The sequence below is a fragment of the Bicyclus anynana genome, chromosome 14 (genome assembly GCF_947172395.1).
Source record: "Bicyclus anynana chromosome 14, ilBicAnyn1.1, whole genome shotgun sequence".
Lineage (NCBI taxonomy): Eukaryota > Metazoa > Arthropoda > Insecta > Lepidoptera > Nymphalidae > Bicyclus > Bicyclus anynana.
Genome location: NC_069096.1, coordinates 12471322 through 12490136, shown reverse-complemented (window position 1 = coordinate 12490136; position 18815 = coordinate 12471322). Strand labels below are relative to the sequence as shown.

The window sequence follows — 18815 nt, the reverse complement described above, 5'->3', positions numbered from 1 at the left end:
TGCTACTTAACTTAAATCCTTATCAAAATAAATTATTTAGTAATCACAAGGATATTATGGAGATAAGATTTGCCCTTTATAGTATGTTAATTAGTTAAATAGTTTCGGAGATAATACAAAATTTCTAAAAGACGCATAAATTCCGCTATATGACGCCCCGCGCTTTCAATTACGTAGTTCCCATTCCCGTGAGAATATGGGGATCAAACATAGCCTATGACACTCGCAAATAATGTAGCTTTCTATTGGTAAAACAATTTTCCAAATCGGTCCAGTAGATCCAGAGATTACCACCTATAACCACACAATCTCTTCCCTTTATAATATTAGCATCCCACCACGCTTGGCTGGATCGATTTTGCTAAGGGTAGAGGTAAGGTAGGAAAGGTACAGGGTAGAGTAGGGTGCGGGTGGGGTAAAGTAGGGGTAGGGTAGGGGTAGGGTAGGGTAGGGGTAGGGTAGGTGTTGGGTAGGGGTAGGGTAGTGGTAGGGTAGGGTAGGGTAGGGTATGGTATGGTAGGGTAGTGTAGGTTAGGGATTAGGGTAGGGTAGGATAGGGGTAGGGATAGTTGAAAGTTCACATCGAGTTTCACGCGGACGAAGTCGCGGGCGACCGCTAGTATGTAATATTTTGGTAAGTAGCTACTATAGTCTGGCAAGTTTGTTGATAACACTCCTATGATATGCGGGCGACGGGCGGAGCGACGGGCGGAAACACTGCGCGGGTGTGAAATCGAGCATGCGTGCATCATCACTTACCATCAGGTGAGATTGTAGTCAAGGGCTAACTTGTAGAGAATAATAAAAATGGTTCACTAATCCCGCTTCGCTCGGTGTTCCGTCGTATGTACCTTTTTTTAGGGCATCTGACTCTCCGGCAAACGTCAACGTATTTCTCACGTGATACCCCCGGCGGTCATCTTAGAACTCTATAATCTCTTTGGTTTGGACTACATCCATACACTCGTTTACTTATTAATCTATGACTTGCATTCTACAGTCTGTTTACCTGTAAAACACTACACTCACTAAAACCTATCGCAACCAGCGACTCGGTGGTTGTGTTACTGCTTTTATAGTGTCTCTCGTTATCTGGATAGATGCTCGAAGTGACTTTGTTGTAAGAGATTTAAATTACCCGTTAAAGTCGTTGTGGGCCGCTTTATTGTTGAAGTGGAAATGTTTTTATTTTAAATTTTCCGATCTCTTGATAAAGGCTGATTTATATAACCTATTAATCTGTAATATTTTGGTAAGTTGCTTGGAAACGAAGTTATTTAATTACGTGGTGAAAACATGCTTGCATCATAAGGGTTGATACTGACCGATGTCACGCTTCGAAGCAGGTGTAACATTCGCAACTAGGATAATTGTTTACTATGTACACTCAGACCGCGCGAACGCTGGCTTTGTTACATGTAACATTACGCTGCAGAAAGTCGGTGCACACCTACCCTTAAAAGTTGTATTTGTAAATTGTTTTAATTTTTTAGCAATTTTTACAAACTTCGAAAAGCATGTTGCAAGCGTGTGAAGTGCAAAATTTGTATAAAATATTTACAAGTACAAAAATGAGTGTTATTGTTAACTATCTACTAACTCATACATAATGTACACGTCTAGTCGAAGTTATTTGTTTATAACGGTGTTTATATTAAACGCGGCGCGGATGCAGCTGTCAGGAAAAGCGCTATCAATTCAATGTTTTAGTTGTTAATAAAAAACATCCGTCACAGTGCTACTGACCTCGCGAATTGCAGTTACCGAAACGCATTAGTTCTGTGTATCTAATAGTTTACCCTTGCGTTTATCTAGTTTACCCTTGCGTTGGACTAGTTTATACTTACGTTTGTCTAGTTTATCTTTGCATTTGTCTAGTTTACCCTTGCGTTTGCCTAGTTTACCCATGCGTTTGTCTGGTTTACCCTTGCATTGGTCTAGTTAAACCTTACGTTGGTGTAGTTTACTCTTGCGATGGTCTGCTTTACCCTTGCATTGGTCTAGTTTACCCTTGCGTTAGTGTAGTTTACTCTTGCATTGGTCCAGTTTAACCTTACGTTGGTGTAGTTTACTCTTGCGATGATCTAGTTTACCCTTGCGTTGAAGTAGTTTACTCTTACGATGGTCTGGTTTACCCTTGCGTTGGTCTAATTTACCCTTGAGTTGATCTAGTTTACCCTTACGTTGGTCTAGTTTACCTGTATGGACAAGCCTTTACGGTGTACTCAAAATTCATTTATATCAATTAGACTTAGTTCACAAGCACTTTTGAAACATTAAGTTATGTCATTATTTAATGGTGATAATGGCCAAGGTTTATATATTTTTTTTGTTTACCACCATTTTACAATCTTATCTAGAACACAATTGTATAGTGCATTTATAAATAAATAAATAAATATACTTAAACAAAATTTTTCTAATGAATAATTTCCTAATAAGCTTGCGTTTAACAAAATATTATTGAGAGACATGCTCGTGGTTTCATATGGCAGTTTAATATAAAAACTTATGCAATTACCCTTGAAAGAATTACTATTTTAAACCTAGTGTGGTGTACAACAATTTTATTTTTATTTCTGATTATTAATATTATTACAATCACACCTTCTTTTAAAAACATTTTATGTAATATAATAAAATTACATTAGATAATATTAGAGTAAAGTGAAAATCTTTTCCCCACCGTGCAAAAGATTGCTCTGACCCTAAATCTCCGCCCTACACCGCATCCACAGTAGTCGTACATTCTATTCACATAGCAAAATCCACCTTCATATTTTATTTGAAAATATGTGACCATGCTATGAATTAGAGTTTGCTGTACACTCGTAATATGAATAAACTGGTTGTAGATCTTATTACGACAGTCGTAAAGTTCAAGTTCGCATGAAAATTGTGGTGCGGAGGTTTTTATGAAAACATACTGTCACAATTTATTCGTCCCGCGGTTTGGCCGTAGTCTTCGGTAGTGTTGCTATTAATTTAAAAATATCAAGTAAATTATTACTTGCGTTATAATTTTTAATTAAAACCTCGTTTATACACTGTAACAAAAAAAAAAGACACTCCTGGTTCACATAAGGTTTTGTATTTGTTTTTAATAAAGTTCATAATCTTTATACGTTTAGATTATGTTAAACCACCTATGTTGTGTGTTATTATTCTGGATCGTATGTTTTTTTTTGTGTTATTTATTCTAAGCAAATAAAAAGAGATTTAGAAAAATCTACGTGGTTTTTAAATTAAACGTTTAACTGTTATATGTCTACAATTTTATTATTAAGAGTTATTAATTTAAGTAGTATTAAGTAGGTTAACTTATCACATTGTGCGTAAGTGTGTGTGTGTGTTTAAGTGTGTATGTTTGTTTCTCCTTATGTTGTTTTTTTCTTTATATTTTGTTTTATTAACACATAAGTACATTGGAATTCATTCATTCCGGAAAAATCCATAGTGCCCGCGGGATTTGTGAAAAACTGAAATTCACACGGACGAATCCGCAGGTGTCAACTCTAGTTAAAATATGAAATAAAAAACGTGAAATTCATTATTTCACCTTAGAATTATTGTACTATTAGCCAGCAGAAAGAAATTCCAACCTTTTTTCAACCAATATTTATTTTCGAACACAAATGAAGAATAATTAGTTTATATAAATAAGAATAAACACCCACTTATTTATATAAGTGATTCAGATTTAATAATAGAGACATAGAATAAGAATATATTTCATAAAAGGTAAATATAACCACATATGGTACCGACAGCGAGTTGACTCCAACCAGGTCCCATATACGTTTAAGGATAAGAAATACCATCGTTAGATAAAACTTGTTTACGCACACATCGCCTGTTTTAGTAATATAAATGCACAGAATTCGTTCGTAATTGCGAGCAATGTAATGCAATTAACTCAAAAATTTCCATTAAGTGAATAAACTGCGCTGCTAGCACGAATACACCTTATATGAGATCATCTTCAACGGAGAACGGTATGCAAAGTCCTTGAACAGCAGAAAATTACTTCCTAACTGACGTCATTTTAATATAATAGAAATAAACAAAAAAGCTAAACGGAAATTCGATGTGCAAAAACGTGAGTCTAAAGCCGGGTCCAGACGTGTGTAACGCGTAATGTAAGATTTTTTTTTTAAAGAAGATTTCGCATTACGTTACACGGTGGATTACATTACGCGTTACACTCGTCTGGACCCGGCTTTACATCGCTTTATTTTACAAATACGTATTATAGAGTCAGTCTTAGAGTAAAACAACGTGTAATTTTGGTGTATCATAATGATATTCATGTCTCTTATCTTCATAAAGGTCACTATATAATAATGACATTTAAGCATCCGTATGTAGGATTATGTTAATAAATACAAACCAATTTTTTTTAATTCATGTGTGCCCGATATAGTCATTTAGATGTAGCAACAAAAGAAAACTGACTAACACTTAACCCAATTTAATTTTTAAACTATTAATAACATACCTTGTAGTAAAACAAAAAAACTAAAATTTCATTAGTTGGCACAACTATTTAATTACTATTGAGTGTAAAATCTACGCTTCGGTAAATTTTCAGCACATATTGGGTACGACTAAATTGTACTGAAGATAGGGATTTTTCGTATTTTGTAGAAAAATCAATATTTACTTAAAAACTGCTAAATATCGGTTAACATAGGTACTTATATTTCGTTATTATATTATAGCCTTGATGTCTGCTATCATCCTATAGAGTACCTACCTCAATCTGTACTATTTACGGGAGACTGTTTATACTCTGTTTACAAGAATTGCTCGTCTAAAGGTATTTTATATTTATAACATCGAAAGCTTTTGCGTTATATATTTTTACTTACACACGGAAAGTAAGTATGATTCTATTTTCAATTTTGTTCGGCGAACAAGATTTATATATTATGTTTGTCAGCGGGCGATGTCCTTGGATGTTCCTGTTTCCAATTTTCTTGTCTTCCAATTACACTGCGCGTAGAGCAATTGGCTCGACAAATACGCGAGAAATATGTTGAGTATTTTTTTTTTCCAACAAGTCCCTTATTTTAGCTAACAAGACGGAATAAATGGCCTTTACCCGCACATGCTTCCGTTATTCCGTGAGTCGTGAGTGTTTTAATCATAGAGGAATAAGCTTTACTGAGGAGTTGCATCGTACACAAATTCACCAACGTTCTGTCGTTTTTCAAAGGTGACGAGAAACTCACACATTGAAAATATTTAACAGCAGTAAATATAATTAGTAAATTTTTATTATTTGCTAATTATATTTACTGCTATAATAAATAGCAACAAAGAGCAAATTATTCAATGTCTGAAAAACATAGCCAATAGACTTACCATTTGCCAACGAGCAATGGAGAGGAGCATGATAGGAGTAAAAAGAGCAGATAGAATAAGAAACAGCAATATTAGGAAAAAGACCAAAATACAGGATGGGACCTTAAAAGTAAAAAGGCTAAAGTGGAAGTGGTCGGGACACATGATCAAAGGTAAGGACAAGTGGAGCAAAATAATTACACAGTGATATCCAAGAGAAGGGAAAAGGAACAGAGGAAGGCAATAAAAAAGATGGGAAGATGATATCAGACAGGTTGCTGGGAAAACCTGGACTAGAGTAGCCAGATAAAGAACTGAATGGAGAAGGTTGAAGGAGGCCTTTGCCGATTGGCAAACGGACCTACAGAAACTAAAAAAGAACGAAATATACGAAAAGTTTTAAATGTTTAAACTATATAATATTTAAATGTCTGTAATATTTTGTATTATATAAACTATTGTAAGATATCCTTAATAAGGTCCGAATAAAAGGCTTTTTTTTAAATATAACTAGAGTCCATAGACTACACACTACTTTTAATTAGATTCGCAACATACACGTAAATTTTACACAGACTAACAAATACATCGTGTAGAATCGGTACACGGAATATTCGATTACTTGATCGATGCTTTGCGGTTCCGGCAGATGAATCGATCAAATCAAATTGATCAGATCAATCGAATATTATATTAAATTAAGTTAGAAATAATTAATAACTACAAATTAAATGTAACTTCGTCTTTTAGTAAATTTGAAGTTGTTGGCCGGTTTTTATATCATTACCATTTATACACAAACCGATTTTTTAGGGAGCGTTATAGAACACCCGATCACCTACAAAATTCTTAGTTGGTCCACTAAATCGCAGTGTATACTATCAGGTATAGCAATTTAAGACATCTTCTTCAACTGAATCGTCCAACTAATAAATTGGACACCAATCGTTTCTGATCACGTACAATACTTAATTAAAAAGTTGTCCAACTAAATTGTAAGCGTTTGCAATTTAGTTGTTTGATAGTCGACCAACTAAGAATTGTAAGTGAGCGGACACCCTAACACGACGAGAACTATTAGAACAATGAAACATCGATTCTATATTAACTTTCATAAACGCGTTAGATCAAAGATCTTATACTTTAACAGAGAGGTAACATGTAGCGGGGCAGACCTCTATATAATTTGTATAAGACTTTATGGAAAAGTATTTAGAAGATATGGGAAATCTTCAATTTAAAAAACACGTAGGTGCGAAGAACAATTTGCCGTTGGTTGTAATAAGTATGAGTACAAAGTAGGTACAGACGTTTGTGTTTATTTTTAGGCAATTGCATATACATATAGCTTAAGTATTACAGCCTAATTCAGGGCTGTGAACATCGTAAAGAATAATTTCTCCTGTGGCTATACACTAATTTTCACCGATTGATTAAGTTCAGTTTCAATTCTAGCTTACCATCCTCTCACCTTCATTTTATTGAATTCCTGTATGTACAATGTATAATTATCAAAGGACAAAGTCGCGGAAGTTCGCTAGTAAGAAATAAAAGTGTACTACAATAAAGAAAGCAATTTTAGTCATGTCATCCCCGAGCTTCTACGGGGTGGGTTTTATTAAGGACGTAACAATTTCAGTTTATGAGTAGGTAGGTATCATACCGTTTATTGTCCTTCGTAAATTATTTTGACGTCATGCCCGTTGCCTTTATGAGATAATAGTGTTACGAGTAAGTCTTAACGTTTGAAATAAATAAACCATCATCACCATTAGCCTATTTTAAAAGCCCTAATGCAAGGTACGGAACCAAAATTTGGTCGCTAACTGTAGTCCTTATAAAAATGCTCAAAGTCACTCAGCTGGCGATGGAGCGAGCTATGTTGGGAGTTTCTCTGTGTGATCAAATCAAAAATGACGAGATCCGCAGAAGAACCAAAATTACTGACATAGCTCGGCGAGTCGCAAAGCTAAAGTGGCAATGGGCAGGGTACTTAGTTCGATGAGCCGATAGACGTTGGGGTCCCAAGGTGCTGGAATGGCGACCCAGCAACGGAAAGCGTGTTGATCGACCCCTCACTAAGCGTACTGTGGACATCAAGCGGATTATAGGAAGCTGCTGGATGCTGGACGGTTGGAGACCGTGTTGTTTGGAAATCTATGCAAGAGGCGTGTGTCCAGCAGTGGACGTCCATCGGCTGTTGATGATGTTGAATGCGCGGTATATCTACTTACTATAAGGCACGGACTACTAGTCTAATAACACATTAGGAGCGTAGACCCAACGATTTTATACTATTAGACATGTTACCTGCCTACCAAAATACCTCAAAAAGTGATCCGAATCTAGCTACTCCACTGAGAGCGCAAAAGCTTAATTTTGTGTTTACTTACATATATGTATATTTATGTACATATATAGTTTTTATTCTGAACAAACAATAGTTAGATATTATTTGTTTAAATAACGTTCGCTGTTTACTATGCGTATAAATCAAATTAAGACAATTAGCCACTTTTCTTTGCCACAGTTTCGACGCGCTAGTGACATATATAATAGTAAAAAATCTATGCGTAGACCCATCAAGCTGCTCCAATATGGGTTGAGAGACTAAGTACATGTACCAGGTTAAGGTGAAGGTGATAATTTGACTCTATAATATAACAGATATTTTTGATAAACTTTAAGCTAGATTAAACTTCTTTGGCATAATAAAAGAAAAATTACAAAAACAGATAAAATAGAAGAGATTTTTATAATATTATGTTGCTTACGCAAATCTATTGTTCGTGAGGAGATTTTGTATTTAATGTAAAATGAAAATTGTTTACTTGACAAGGCTATCTGCTTTTAAAATAAAACCTATTGTCTGGCTATGACACTTAATTTCTTGGGAAAATAATGAGGCGGCGAACACTAGATTTCATAATTATCAGCCTTTTTAACCTTTAAAGCTTCTTCGTTTAGGGTTTGTGGAGCTTAAACCCACTACGATACTCCAATGCGGATTGGCGAGCTTAGGGTGATAATTAGAAGGTTGTTGGGAAAAACGGCCTCTGTCAGTTCTGGTAAATTTTATACAAGAAGCAAAAAACCCTGTTGACCTTGGTTGTTTATCCATATATCAAAGAAAGTTTAAAGACAAATACCGCTTCACTAAGGCGCTTTTACGAAAAAGTGTGATTTACATTTGATGTTTTATAGGCATCAATCATTACAATGAAACCGTAGACACAAAAATCTCATTTAAAATTTTTTTTGACAATGGTTGTTCTTCCAAATGACCCAAATGATGAGTATTTTAAATTCTTTAAGATGAGATTTAAATTCTTTAACTATGAGGTTTAAATAGGGATGATGACAGTTTTTTAAATTGTATATAAATTAAGAGTATACTAATAGTAAAGCAATTTTGTAAAAGTAACAGGGTATCTGCGATCATTACTTTCGGAGCTACAGGAATTTAAAGGGTCAGATTTGCGGCGCTGCCGCGGATCCCTGAAAAACGCCCCATACAAAATGGCTCGAAAAAATGACGTCATAGGCAATGTAGTGATCGTTAGATTTGTATGCGCGTTCAAACAAAATTACTAATATCTTTGTTATTTGTGCGTTTATCGTTATAGTTCATATATTAAAAAATGTCACAATTAATGTAAGGAAGCTAAAACTGTATGAATTTTCATCTAATTACGATAAAAAAAATTTAGTAGTTTTTGAAATTTTATAATCTCATTTATTTTGCAAATATCCAGACAATCTTTGCTTTTTATGTATAAATTAGTTAACATTGACCCTATTTACCCGAATGTATCATAAAAATCAATATATTCAAACCTAGTCATCATCCCCATTCTTTAACTATGAGCTCGAGTCTCCTCTCAGAATGAGAGAGGTTAGGCCAATAGTCCACCACGCTGGCCCATTACGGACTGGCAGACTTCACACACGCAGATAATTTAGAAATTTCTCTGGTGTGCAGGTTTCCTCACGATGTTTCCTTTACCATAAGCATTATAGTTGTTTTTAACCTTTTGTTACTTAGCGTCGCATTGATTCTTGAATCCTATTAATTTCTACTAAATTGCCATTTGTCACCTTCAAAATTTCTCAAATTCAAAATTCAACAGCACCTTTGTTTCTACTAAACAATTGTTTGAAGGACAACTCTGGGTCTATTGTGCCTATCATTCCACGTGTACCCAACTGCCTACTATGCTCTCATGTATATGTTCTCACTAGTGCCAACACATCTAACACCTGCCTCGAATTAGCAACGAACTAAAAACAAAAGAGGCACTAATTTAATTAATCGAATGTGTATTAACTAAACTGAACGCTTATTAAATAATGATTTGGCAAATGCACGTGATTTAGTCTTATGAAATTCTAAAATAGATCCAGATAGTAAAAGTAAAGCCTACTAGCCTATCTATATCTATCTATACTTATAATAAAACTGGTTGAATTCTATAAATTTATTTGCAATTTGAGATTAGACCATTTGTAACACCAAACGTTACCGTGGCATAACGGACGCCAGCGCCATCTAGAATCTATACTTACAATACGAATTCTGTACATTGAGGATATTTTGAAAATTTTTATTGCAGGACATTATATTATCGACACTGAAGCTAAAAATGTTTTTTTTCGATTTTGTGTCTGTTTGTCTGTCTGTCGTGTTTTCTTGTTATTCGGGCATCACGCTGAAACTACTGAATGAATTCGAATAAAACTTGGCATGGTTTAAAACCATACTATGGAGAAGGTTAAAAGATACTTTTTATTGCAAAAATAAAAAGGGGGTGAAATAGGGGTAGAAAGTTTGTATAGAAAGTCCTTCTTTTTTAGAGTTACAGTTTTAAAAATATTCTTATAAATCATTCATCAAATTCAAACTATAAAGTGGTGAAATAGGGCTTGAAAGTTTACATTGATTTTCACGCGGACGAAGTCGCGGGGGTCCGCTAGTATTATACTGTAGCAGATCCCGCGGTTCCCGTCCCTGTAACAGTACCCTACAGGGACAAAATTTAGCCTATGTAAATGAAAATGTATTTTTCTAATGGTAAAAGATTTTTCCAATTCAGTTCAGTAGATCCAGATACATCCCTACAATACCACAAACTTTACCTCTCTAGAACATTAATACACAGTAAGTAGTAATATAGATTTAGCGAATCAATAACATGAACACAGCGTCAATGAGATTGGATATTTCGATTGCAATTTAATCGTTCTGTAATTTGTCATTGCATGTACACACGCTATTCAATTGGCGAGTGAGATAACTCGATCGAACTGATTGATATACAACGTTATTATAAATGAATTCGGAAGCCAATGATGCTGTTATAATTTAATTAATTCGTCCTTTTATTAACTAGAAACACGATACAATAATGCACAATTTTGTCTTCCTCTTCTCTTGTTTTTGGCTTTTGGTAGTTCGGAGTTAGGATAAATGCATGATGCACTTCACTATCGAGCTTATTACAGGAGGCACGAAGGAAAGAGGTCGGTAAAATGGCCTCATTGATCATCAACAGCCTGTATTCGTCCGCTGCTGGACATAGGCCTGCCCGAGAGCGCGCTCCGCCTTGCTCATCCAGCAACTTTCCACTACCATTTTGATGTCGTCGGACCATCTTCTGATCCAATTATGGCGCCTATCCTGTTTGCTCCTAATAATATACAGATATCTATACCAAATTATGAGAGTAAAGTAAGAATGGAACGCGAAAATCTTGACCATACTCTGGGGTGACCAATTGAAAATCAAGCGCTGTACCGTCTACGGTTGACTAAGATTATCATTTAGGCGCTTTGGCGCTTTGGCGCCTGGAGCGACTGCTCCTTTCGCCGTATGGAGGGGCCGGCCCTGTCTAAACAGCGGTTTTTGGTATGTGGTCTCCACTCCAGAACACGTCTGCCCCAGCGGCCATCTATTCTACGACAGATATATCCCGCCCATTGCCACTTCAGTTTGCTAATTTTACCCTAGTTGAAAATCTTGTGCACTCCACTGCTATAGATGTATGGGTTTTATGGCGGTGAGAACGTACCAGTATGGTAATAATGTTATTGGTTTCAATGGTATATTAACCACTAGTTAATTATTATTGGTGGCGTGCGTTCGCGCCATTCAATGTATCGAGCCATTGTTCGACATCTGATGAGATAACTCGGATGCTTGATGACGTATCGTGCACAATCAAAGACCGTGTAATTGTCTTATTACATGCAGTTACACTTTGATTGATGGAAACTGTAATAGGTGAATGAATCAACGAATGATAGTTTTTTCAGCAGTTTTTGTTTTTGCAGCGTGACGGTGTCTACACTGCCTAAAAAACAACTGAGCTCAAGTCCAATCAGGGGTATCATTGTTGGTTTAAGTTATAATTTCAATTTATACCAACACTGATAGCTCCCATCTACAATAACATAAAAAATGAATGTTAACACCATCTGTAAACGAGAAAGTTGTAACACGTTATCATTATCAGCCTATGTTAACGGCCTCCCACAGGGCCAGGTTTCCCTTCTTATAGGAGAGGGATACGGAGCTTAGACCCACCACGTTGCTGTTTCAAATTGAATTTAAAGTATGAAATGTGCTGAATTAATTTTAAAGCATAAAGATAAGACGGACAGCGGTATCATGTGACGATGATGATTACGTATGTACGGTAGTGTATGAACAAACTTAGGACAAATACTTTATTATGTATTACTGTTTATAATATTATGTTCTTGAATATATCACGAAGTTCAATAAATATACTAACCAACAAAGAAGATGTCCGAAGTAGGATCCACTTTTGAACAAATTTCAGTACGATACAGAAATCAAAAATGTACTGTACTGTATAATGTTGTCATGATTTGACTCAATGTGTCAAGTTAGTGTCTAACACCGAGTTTCTCCTTTAAAATGCATACATGCGAACAAAAACATATTCCTCGTATCCAATTTGAAAAAAAAAAAGCTAGGAGCGTCGAAGTAAAAATGACTAGGGGGAAAAAGGGCATTGCATTTGCTCGATGCAGCGACGGGTTTAATACCTCACAAATGTCATTAGCAGAGTTCTCGGGGGAGTGGAGGCGGGCAGCGGGGCGGTCACTGCCCTTTCGTATTGCCTTGCAGGTAGGGTTACCATATTTCAGAATTTGTCCTAGGATTTCCGAATTTTTAGGCCCTTCTCAGGGCTGGATTCATTCATTTTCAATAAAAAAAAACAGCAAAATAATATTTGGCAATAAATGAAAAACTAAAATCAACACTTATTCATTCAAGTACTTAGTGTTTAATCAGTGTAATTTTTTGTATAAGAAATATAATAGGTAATAAATAAAATTTTTCAAAAATAAGTAACGCGTCCGTTTGTTAACGTTCGACAGAAGGTATAAATCAAACCTGCTGCCTATGCGTGAGAGAAAGGAAAGCCAGATGTTGACGTAATATAATGGCACCAGTTACAAACGGTCTACCCTCCCATAATTTCAAAAATCTTCAAGAGATTTCAATGGAAATCAATCGGCTGTTTTTCCGACATTTTGATTTGTTTATCTGGTAACCCTACTAGCAGGTTGCATTCTAGACTGCATGTGCGATATATCGCCTATCGTCTAAGGTTACATACGAGTATTGTGTCTTGCAATCTCTTACGGTTCGGTGAGCGGGATTTTTTGAAAAATTTCGGTGTTCCATATTGGATGATATTGTCTGCTGGGCTGGTCACTAATCCGGCTTTTTGAAAATTAAAGCTGCTGAACACGGTTGACATGTAATGGATTTTCATAGAAGATTATAGCCACTAATGTAAAAAACTTGACTTAGTTGACTATATTTTTAGGCAAGCCATTAGAGACATCAAATAGTTCATTAGTTAGGTAATTATTGTTACCATCACTAATATTCTATTTTTGAAATTTACTCCTTAAAAATCGATTTTTCATATATAGCCCCCGGTGTGAAAAAATATGGGCAGTAAAATTCGATGAACGATTGACAGCGTTACGTTTTTGTGCGCAACCTAGTCTTCGCACCTTTCACCGTGCGCTGCCGCCAACAGCGAGCACAGCGTGCCCGCACGCATGTGCATGCCGCGGCCCGCTGCTCCTCGGTTGCGCACCTTTCACTTGTCAGGCGTGTGTATTGAGACGTACATAGTCGCAGGCGTACCCTAGTAAGTTAAGTTGGTCAATGTATCAGTGATGACTTAATAACGAATCGCAATGTACTTAAGTGGTGAGTAAGTAAATAGCGAAACGCAATGTGCGTGGTTTATATAATTTATCGTTAATCGTATATCAATTCTGAGTCTTTTAGTTAAGTAAGCAATAAGCAAATGGAAAGCCACTGATGTTCGAACTAAATACAGTTGACAATTAGATAAATTAATCGGCTTACCAGTCAGAAAATCGATAGCTCTTAGGTAGTGAACTAATGGAATTACACGATTCCGACCCGCACGGCCAATTACCGGGGATTCTACGGGTGTGCTGATATATGGCCATCATTAGCCCGGTCAGGTAATGTGTTCGACCTCTCAGATAATTCGTGCACTCTTGTGTCGATGTTAACGCAATTTTCTCGATTTTGAATGATTCCTAAAATTACATTATGTTACCGCATAACTTCGTCATTTCTTAACCCATTTTAAAAATCCTTTTTTTTTAAAGAGTTTTTTTCAGATTGGTCATTGGTGATTCAATGTCACATACTTGTTAGGTATACGTACGTATGTCGCGTGAAATGCAGAACCTGAGGAAATAATTCTTTGATTTATTGAAGGCGGATTATCTAATAGCTGGAATAAGTTTACATACAAATAATTTCAAAATTTTATTTTAGTTGGATTTATTTATTGTTTTTCTTTACTTTTGTATTTTATTCTTTCTATTTCTACTTGACTTGTATGTTTGTGTATAACAAAAATAATATACAATAATATTTTTATTCTATTTTTGTTGCCAAATCTTATAGTACGTACTCGTAAATCGCGACGCTCCACATTTAGCATTATGGGCTACCAGCAAATCAATACATTGTAAGTGAACTATCGAAGTATATAACAAAGTAAAACAAATAACGATAAATAAAATGGTCTTTATAATATTAGGACTCAAATAATACTAATATTATTAGAGTTCAAAAGCAAAACCTTAATTCTGACGTTTTACGAAACGCCGCGAAAACCAAAATGTTAATATTTTAGCGAGCCAAGTGTCTCTCTTAAATCATAATTAATCGAGGTACTCGACAACTCTTTAGCTGGCTGAACGAATTAACGTATTATATTAAAACACCCGCGAGACGAGCTTGTGGCAAAAACTTCGCTTTCATAACTTCAATATGGACTGAGAGCCTGAAATAACCAGACATTCCTCATTATGATGTGATAGCCCTGTGGATATGACCTCTGCCTTCGATTCAGAGGGTGTGGGTTCGAACCCGGTCCGGAGCATGCACCTCCAACTTTCCAGTTATGTGCGTTTTAATAAATTAACTATCACGCGTCTCAAAAGGCGAAGGAAAAAAATCGTAAGAAAACCTACATACCTGAAAATTTTCTGAATTCTCTACATGTGTGAAGTCTGCCAATCCGCATTTGGCCAGCGTGGTGGACTAAGGTCTAACCCCTCTCATTGTAAGACGAGACTCGTGATCAACAGTGACCTGAATATGGGTTGTTAATGAAGAAAGCCTGATTTTCAACCACATCTAAAGTATGAAAATCAATTTTTGAGTTTTGCATTAGGTTTCAAATGTTCAGACCCTCAAGCGTCCAGTGTAAAACGTATTTTTTTAACATTTCCTTTGGCACTAGTATAATACGAGAAGTCATTTCCCTAGTCGCCAGTCAGTTACTTTCGTGGCAACCCTTCTTCAATACTGGTTGCCGCGAGATACAGCTGCTGTTTCTTGGCTAGAATGTGTTGTACCTCCTCCAGGATTACGATGAAATGTTATAGGTGGACGTTCAAGATGAAACTTTAAGGGTCTCTCGCGTAGGGCTACCTGATAAAACCCCGTAAAAAATTGGCTAAATAGGGCTGAGCAATGAGCATGGCCTGACACAATTTTAATATAATTGTAATAATAGCCTTTATTTCAATAACCAATACATATTACAATAAATGATAAAGAATTAAATATGAATTTTTTAATACATACATTTTTTTTAATGTCAATTTAGTAATACTCTTATAAGTATCTTTTTTAATGTTTTTTTTTTGTGTTACCTATTGAAGTGATTTTTAGGCATAGGCTTCCTCCATCCCTTTTCATTAAATTATATCTATTGCAAATCTAGCCCATTTATTTTGCTTTTTTATGCTCACTTTTAGCCTTCATAAAAAAGATCTCGCTATCGCAGGCTCCGCTCCAATACCTTCTCGTTACGTTCACAAAGTTGTTGAATACTTTATTGCTTTTGTATTAATTACATGAGTTTCGCGTCTACATTGTGTTCTGATGTTTTAACAATTTAATATGTGTTATAAAATATTATGTAATTTAATATTCTATTGAAGTACAGAAAACTCGTAATATTATAAAATCGTTTCACAAATTTTCTGGGCTAATAACTTTCGTATTATTATTTTGGCTTTTATATTTTACTTGAGGCTTTTTACGTGCGTATAATTCTATTTTTGTGGGTACTCTTTGACTTGTAATATCTTTTTAGGCTTAATGGATTTGGGATGAGTGAATTTTACATATTAGATACATAATATGTTATAAAGAAACTGTGATTTTGTATTAAAAGACATGGTGAAACTTTTTTTAATGTCCTATCTAGGTGTACAAATGGTTTATATAGTTAGAAACTGTTAAGTATACTGCTTATTAGAATGAACATTCGAAAAACTACAATCAACATGAAAGTTACGAGCAAAACTTATGAATAGTTTTATGTTGACTCATTTGTTCCTTATTAGAACCCCGCGGTTTCACTCGCGTAGTTTTCATTATCGTGGTAGTACAGAGACAAAATATAGCTTATGTTCACCATTACCATTATCAACCCATATTTGGCTCACTGCTGAGATCGAGTCTCCTCTCATAATGAGAGGCGTTAGGCCAATAGTCCACCACGCTGGCCCAATGCAGTTTGGCAGACTTCACACACGCAAAGAATCAAGACAATTCTCTTGCCTCACGATGTTTTTCCTTCACCGTTTGAGACACGCGATATTTAATTTCTTACAATGCACACAATTGAAAAGTTGGAGGTTCATGATCCGGACCGGATTAAACCCACACACTCCGGAATCGGAGGCAAAGGTCATATCCACTGGGCTATCACGGCTCTCTGTTACTCCCTAATAATGCAGCTTTCCACTGGTGACATAATTCTTCAAATCGGTCTAATAGTTTCAGAGTTTCAGAGGGAGTTGTGAACAACCAAACTTCTTTATAACTTAAGTATATCTTTATAACTTAAGTAGCTATACATGAAGTAGGTATCTTGGAAATATAAACATCAATCAGCTTCAAGTTGTCTGTAAGAGGTAAATCACGATGAAGTAAATTATGGACAGCGGAATGAAGTCGATCTTTCAGTCACTGATGGTAATGGAATCAAACGGTACGAGAAAATTGAAAATATCAGTATCCCGTTGAAAATTGTAGAAAGTTAATAAATAAGCGTAGTATGTACGAGAATAAGTTTTATCCTTACTTAAATTATATAGTTTTCGGAAAGAAATCATCTCTACTTGGTACTCTTATGACTTAAATGTGCTCACCTTATTTCATTTCTTTCTTCTTCTTTTTCAGTTAATAATACTAGTGTGAATGTTCTTTATTTGTGATATTTAAGTTATCTTTTATTTACTGTTCTTCTTTATTTCAATTTTCATGCTGTGTTTATTCGTTAATAATCACTACACTTATAGTGATTTATAATTTAGTTACAGTTTATTATTTTAGTTAGTGTAAGTGATTGTAAATAAACATAATAAATAAATTAAATAAAAGCAACTATCAGTTAGCATAGAAACAGTAGGGGTTAAATTTTGAAAAAAATCTTTCGTTAGTTCTAACATAATAAAACTTTCACTTCACTTTATAAAACAAAACCACGTGTGCGAATGTTTATGGTGCTAGAACACCAGTAGTTTGGGATGAACTGTTACAGTCAATCAGTTTACCTCTTTTTACATGTATAAATATGGATAGAGATAGTGATGCAGATTAAAATATTCTTAGTTTTTGAAACAGAGTTTATAGAGAGTGCGGGCTACAGACCTTCAGTTTTAACTGTACAGTCTTATCTGATGCTATTTCGATTAGATTGACAGTTCAACTGAGCACTGTGCAATTTTTTGATAATGATGAAAACAGATGGACTTTTTTACAGTAGAATTGTTCAGTTAAAACTGAACATATGTAGCCCACTTAAGAAAGATTGCAGGCAAAAGAGGAGTAGGAAGAAGAAAAAGTCTTGGCTACGAGACATAAGGGAGTGGACTGGCATAAAGACAGTCGAAGAACTTTTCCTCCTAGCCATGGACAAAGAAAAGCTTAGAAAGCTGACCAACGACCTTCAGTAATGGAGTCTAAAAAAAAAGAAGAAGAAGATAAGAAATGTTAATGACATCGTCGTCGAAATGTCGAGTTATATAGCGTTGTTCTTAACTCGATGAATTTTGAATTATGAAAATCACTCTCTCTGCAAAGTTTAGGTTGTTATTTTAATGAGCTAGTTAGTCTCAGTGTAATGCATATAGATACGCTGGTGGTTCTTTACTCTTCATTAATAATAATATACTGCTAGAGCGTGGTTACTGTGGGTAGTTTAACAAGAATAATATCAAGAGTTCACTAAACTTGAATGCGCTCTAGCTTTTGTTTCTTGACGAATTTTAAACTACGTCCCGAGTCCCCAAGAAGCCATTTCGAATTAGTGAAATATAAAATTAAAATATTTAGGTGTTTTGTTTCCTTGTAATTTTTACTTTAAATTTGTTGATGCAGTTTTATGTAATTTTTAATCGACTTCAAAAAACGGAGGAGTTTCTCAATTCGATGTGTATGTTACTTAATGTTTGCTACCTCATAACTTCGTAATTTTTTAACCAATTTTGAAAATTATTTTTTTGTTTGAAAGAGTATGCTTCCCCTTCCCGAAAGTACCATTTAATTTGTATGAACATCGGCTCAGTAATTAAGTGGTAAAATTAAAATAACGTAATTGCCTGTTCTGTGGCGCTTTCGTTTACTTTGCTAGGATTGTAATTTCAACCGACTTGAATTTGAATCACAAATATAAACTAAAAATCGAAAAATAACATCGTATGTGCTACCTTCTGAAGGCGATTTTTAGTTTATTTTTGTAATTTTGAAGTCAGTTGAAGTTTTTTTGTTAAAAAGATTTTGTCAGTAAGTAGTTGAGTTATATTATACGAGTAGCTAAGGAATTCCAAACAATTGATAGAATCAAAGTAATAGA

At 35.2% G+C, this 18815-nt stretch overlaps 1 protein-coding gene across 7 annotated transcripts in view; it reads left to right on the top strand.

Moving 5' to 3' along the window:
* The window catches only part of LOC112054984 (putative polypeptide N-acetylgalactosaminyltransferase 9), a 214629-nt gene that overhangs the window by 179627 nt on the left and 16187 nt on the right, over positions 1-18815 (top strand). The gene's annotated exons all lie outside the window — the stretch shown is intronic.